Genomic DNA, 6,451 nt, shown 5'->3' with positions numbered 1-6,451 from the left:
CGATTACTATTTCAACAGAAGGGAACCCCAACAACCATAAACACAAGCAGTACAACAGTGGACATTCAATGAAGGAAGAAGAGCTCACACCAGAAATTCTAGTAGGACAAATAATAAAGGAGGGAGAGGGAGAGTTTTGAGAGAGGATAATAATAATAATAATAATAATACAACAATGCCCTAAATTAATGAGAATGAGAATCACGAGGGAAAAAGTTCTACACAAGTACAAGGTGAAACCCGTGAAGGCCATGCAGAACCCCGTGACCATGCAAATGCAGATGATGCAGCAGCAGGAGCCATTTTTGGCAGAATATTCAAATGGCAAAATTTTTTGTTATCAAGTATTTTAGTAGGGAGAACGTTGTAGGTAGTGTAAGTAGTATTAAACACAAAGTGTGGACGAGCACGTTCAGGGGAATAGAAAATTTAATGCAGATTTAACCATTGTATAAAGCGATATGGGTGATGCATGGCCATCTGTAGAGAGATGGCCTAACTACCAACTACAAGTGGCAAATCAAATTCTTTGAGTGAAAGCATAAAGTTTATTTGTGACCGAATTCATGACTAAAAATGTGACAATGGATATTCAAACTGTTGTATTTTCTTCCCATGCTTCCGAAAACGGCCTCCCTGAATCACAACCGAGTGGGAGTATAGAAAATCAACTTGGCAACGAAACCAACGATGAATCATGAAAAATTGAACTTATAAAAGCTTATTCCTCTCCGCATATATGTTACATTCGACACATAGCATTAGACAAACAAAGCCACATATTGTAGAGGAACAAAGGGCTCCATTATAGAGGAGTCATATATAAATCATGGCACATCAAATGCGAGCATGACCATAAGCACGTGTAAGTTTTTTTCTCATACATTCCGAGTAAATATTTAGTTAATGATGCCATCTAGTGACCCTGTAGGATAATTCATAGAGGGTATTTACGCTTGAAACTTCCTTTTCATTCAATATCCACCATCTTAACTGCATTGCGGTTTTATGTATGAGAAGCAAGAGACAATAAAATGTATTAACAAATACAGATCGAATACTTCCATTGTTTTTCTTCTACATTTTATCAAGATTTTGATATTTCATCTTTTAGTAAACGAGAACCCGTAATAGCACTTTAACTGGTACTTAATTGAGCTTGAATTTATTATTCTCTAGTGGGGAAAATACATATCTATCCAGAAGGATTGGGATGTTGCTTCTCTTTTTACTGAGAAACGAAAATAGAACTAATGCAAATGGCCCAACCCCACATGTCCACAACAATAGGGTACAACAAATTGAATGGGTTCCACCTCTAGTTGTTCCTTATCGAGATGGAGAGATAGAATTACCAATGGCAGAAGCATTAGTGTATCCAGCCCAAGCTATTTGGCTAAGCCAATAGATCTAAGAAACATTATATCTGTGAGCACGCAACATTAGGAGCTCCAAGGCGACACCAGATAATCCATAATCAGGTCTGAATAGATTCATAGTGTTATTATGTTATCGTTCCTCTTCTATTCCCGCTCATGCTAAACCCAAACTGGGAACAGTCTGCATCGATTGAACCTGCAAAAAAGGGGGAAATCGGCATGGGATTCGAACAGGGGACCTTTGAAATATGAAGACAAGTATAGAGGGGAGAAGTTTACATGGTCTGAGGCAGGGGCCTGCTGTCATATTGAACAGATTTTCATAGCCTTCATTGCAGTGACACCTGTAGCCGAACTCAGATTCGGCGACACAGGAGCCCTCTCCACACACAAAAATTCCAGATTTAGATGTTGCAAAGTGATTTGATTTAGCTAGATGGATTGATTAAATGGAGTAAAGAGAAATTAGCAATGGAACTTACGGTTCAGAAGGTCGGCTGAAGAATTGCTAGATGGAGAATTGGCAGGCGAGGGAGGTAGCCGAGGAAGGGGCTTTGCCCCCACAGTCCACTTTAATTGTGCAAATAAATAGAGAACACATTATTCAATTACTCCCAGTGCCCATTGCAACATGTATTGTTTATAGTATTAATTAAACCAACATTTTTACAGCTAGGTATAATGTAGGGAAGGGTTGTGAAAACCCAATTGAGGGCTGCTTCCATCCCGGTCGCATTTTTAATTATCTCCTTTGGTTGACAGGTTCTTAGGTTCATACTTGGAACATCCATTATCAGTTACTGGGCAACAAAACCAGTTTGTGGTAGATATTTTTTTAGTCATTATAAAAGGGAACAGACTGCCACATGTCGCTTTTCAATGCTACAAATCGCACTAGACTGCTATATCCAAGGTCATATTCATGCAAAACACAATGGGTGATGGATCGAAATAAAAACACTTTAGCCATAGGGGTTAGTTATTTAGAAATTGTCCGAAGTTAAAGTGGCACAAATATCACCCATAAATGTGGTGTGGTTATATGGTGCATACATGTAACTTGTAGAAGAAAAGTGTAGACAAAATTATGAAGTGAGCTTATTCAAAAGAAAGGTTTGTAGGCATAATTATTTTGTATTTAAAAATGATATTTTTTAATATTTGGATTTTTTTGGGATAATTTGGCAAAACAAATTTTGGTTAAATAAAATCATTCATTTAAAATGTGTTTTTGATTATATATGGATTCAAAATTCCTAAAAACCAAAATTTGTTTTGTAGAATTCTAGCCAAAAACTCCAAAATGTCTAATAACAAGCAATTGCACCAAGAGGTGCAAAGGAATGTTGATGGGAGGAGTGGGGAATGTGGAAAGAAACTATATCCATGTGCAACATGGTAGGCTACATCATCGATGTCACCTTATGGGGTGCACAATGCCACGCTGAAGGGAAATAATTTTCTAACCTCGAGACCTCATGAACCACTTAGGCCTTGCAATCATAGGGTGTCATGTCAAGGAAGATGTTCTATTATGTGGAAGGTGAGCGAGTGGTGGTAATAGTGATGTGGTTTGGATGGTGCAAGTGTCTAACTTTCATTTAAGTGCTTATCATCGAGAGCGCTCAGAGGGCCTGGAGAAATTGTTAGCCCAAAGATGAAGCACATAGGTAAACAATAGTGAGGTACACGCAAACACACACAAGGACTTACACAGGGGTTCTTGATTCTTTCTTTTGTGCATCATTGTGAAATGTGTTGTATGAAATACTTGTAAGTGGTGTAACCATGAATTTTTACTTATATATTTTTCTTTTCATGTGTGGAATTATGAAAAATATCATAAGAGTCTTTTCCACCGATGGCCCATCATCATAACAGACAAGCATTCCATGGAATTGATTACTATGAGCTAGTCACAATAGACATTTCCATATGAATGCATGATGCTGTTTCAAAATATCCTTTTATAAATAATTCCAAGCCTTCATCTCTGGTCAAGGGTTTAATGTTCTTGGAGTACTTAATTGGCCCCACTCTTCCTATTACCTCTATTTTCCTATTGGAGATTAAGGTTTTGCTTGAACTATCAACACTCACTTCATTTTCCAAATTGATTCGAATCAATGTGATATCATTATCTAAAGTTGATTGATAAACCTCTTTTGTAGAGACATTTTTCTTTATGTTTATTTTGAATAGTTTCTTTCTCTTTGCTAGATTTCCATTAAAGTTTTCTTGAAATAATCACCAAGTCAATGTAATACCATTAGCTACCCCTTCATTTGGGCTTCATAATTCCCACCAAAAGAATTTACAAATTATCCTTTGTTATCTTCAACATTTGTCATTGTCTTAACCTCATAAGTTTACATTTATACTTTTTACTTCTTCATACTTGTATGAAATAAAATGAGAGAAGGGAAAGGAACACTGAAGAGGAAGATGTTAAATTTTGATTATATGTAAACGTATTAAATGTAAAACTAACAATTCATTTAAAACAAGCATTGTAGGGAAGCTTAGTACCTCCCACTATATTTAGAAATTATGCTCTTGCAAAAATTACATAAAACATTATAACTTGCATTGGGCAATGCTAAATCAACATTGGTTAATAGGAAGATAAAATTCTTGGCACACAATATTCTGTGATTATCATATTCACCTAAAGGTCCTAAAGCAAAGACAACATGTTGGACTATATGAGATAGAAGAACTGATCTATTCAACAATTTCATAACTGTATACTACATAATATTATGATCCTCACCATCTATTCAACATTTCTTTCTTTGTATACTACATTATATTACTACTTTGGAGAGCACTAATATATTAAGATAAATGAGTCAATTAGAATACAAATTTCAGCTGTTTACAATTTACAACATTATGATCATCTCCTAATCCAAAAAAACTATAAATTCCTTTGTCCTCTAGTTACTGTGGTTACTACATTCATATACACATACATAATAAGCTTTGAAATCACTAAAATTCTTACTCATATGACTTAATTCTATAAAACGTTGGGTTCAGGAGAGATAAGGAACTTGAAGAGTAGGGAGTTGACCTCAGATTATGAATGGGGTGCTGAGAGAACCCATTATCTATTTCAGGAAGACATCGAATTCATGCTACTTTCAATCAAAGATATGAGCATATCAAAAATAGGTTTTAAGAATGCACCTATTCAACACTTACCAAAAACATTGATTTTTAATACCAAAATGCAACAACATTTAATACCAAAACCTCAATAACATTCATTTTCAATACCAAAACCTAACAATAGAAAAGAGAAAATTCCTATCAACAAACAAGAGAAAATTGAGTTGTACATGACATTCACACATAATTATAACATAATTCACAATCAAATAAAATTAAAAAGTTAAAAATTAAAACTTTGAAGGTCAAGAAAAGTTTGTGATAGCATATATAGGACTAGTATTTATTATTATTTATTAAATTTCTTAGTTCATAACAATTTATAACATAGTTGGTCTTAGTTGTAAACTCTAATTGCTTTGATTTTAAAACATGTTGGATTAATCAATATGAAGTTCTCTCTACGTTGATTACAATATCTATTGCTATTGCACTTCACATCAACATATGGCCTCAACTTTCGCAACTCAAACAACACCTCGCTATTCACAAACATTCTAATTGGTAAACCATCAACAAATTAACATTTTTTTGTGGGTTCAGATAAAAGAATAATTGTGGTAACCTGTTCTTGGGTTTTCTCTAATTTTTTCATTAAAATATGTATAATCTTAAAAAACAGAGTTTATTTGAAAAGGTTGGAGAATAAAGATAACCGTTTAATTTCTAATGGAATATTATACTTCCAAGAATAATTTTCTTTTTCATAAGAAGGTGTAACCTAGGCATTTCCTTTCGCGCCATAAAAGTCGAATGAAATCATGTGGGATATTTTGTAGTGGCCACTTTTATGCACAAATCCTATGCTTTACTACTATAAATTTCTTCTAGAAAATAGGTGCAAAGAAGCCAAAATGACTCACTTAGTCTTAACCTTTCTTCACAATTTAATGATGTCCTCAAATTCATCCTTCTCTGAAGCTCCTCCAACAAGAAGTCCATCAAGATTAGGTTGTGATGTCAATTCAACATAATTTCCAACATTTACAGAGCCACCATAAATAATACGAGTTGATGTTGCTACTTTAGAAGTGACATTTACCTTAATCCAATTCCTCAATTCATAGTGCACCTCCTGAGCCTTAGTTGCGGTTGCAATTTTTCCAGTTCCAATCTCCCAAATAGGCTGATATGCTATAACGATGTTACTGCAGTAAACCAACTTATCCGTTATTGCTTTGGTTTGTTTAGAAACTACAATTCAATGTATCTCCAGCTTCCTGATGTTCAAGAGTCTCTCCAACACAAGCTATTACCTTCAAACATTGAGAAACTGCATAAGCCACTTTATCTGTAACAAAATCATTATCTTCTTTTAGTAGAATCCTTCCCTCTAAATGACTAAGTATGACCAATGGAATTTCCATATACACTAATATCTACTATGAAAGCACCTCCTTTCCTTACCCAAGAGTTATTCTTAGCAACTGTGAAATCAAAGCATAGCAAGGCCTCACTAATGAAATAAATACAAATGAAGGGCTTGCAACACCCTCCACGACATCTTCAAATGGCACTTCTACTTCATTGAGAGTACTAACAAGTTTTTTAACCTACTCCAAAGTACCATTGCATTTCCAGTTGCCTCCAATGAAAAACTTACAACCCATCGTGTTCTCGCGAATCGATCAAGGAAACCTCTCCCAAAAAATACACAGAAAAAATTACACGAAAGATTCAGGTAGAGATAATATGTTCTTGGGTTGAACCATAAATAGAATTGTTACTTCTCTCTATTGGCTGAACCATTGACATAAATGTTTTGTGTGTAAAATTTATGGTTTGCTTAAAAAACATTTTGGGAGAACTCCATATCAATTTTTTCATGCTTGTCACCTAGAGAAGATAAATACTTTTGTCATGCTTGTCACCTAGAGAAGATAAATACTTTTGTCATG

General features: G+C 34.7%; 1 pseudogene; it reads right to left on the bottom strand.

Moving 5' to 3' along the window:
* Positions 1–5,433: 5,433 nt before the first annotated feature.
* Positions 5,434–6,163, bottom strand: LOC149239182 (triosephosphate isomerase, cytosolic pseudogene; annotated as a pseudogene).
* Positions 6,164–6,451: the final 288 nt, after the last annotated feature.

The sequence above is a fragment of the Pinus tabuliformis genome, chromosome 8 (genome assembly GCF_031772625.1).
Source record: "Pinus tabuliformis cultivar Carrire ecotype Pingquan chromosome 8, CPIR1, whole genome shotgun sequence".
NCBI lineage: Eukaryota > Viridiplantae > Streptophyta > Pinopsida > Pinales > Pinaceae > Pinus > Pinus tabuliformis.
Note: the sequence above shows the minus strand (reverse complement) of the source record. Positions and strands in the feature narration are given on the sequence as shown.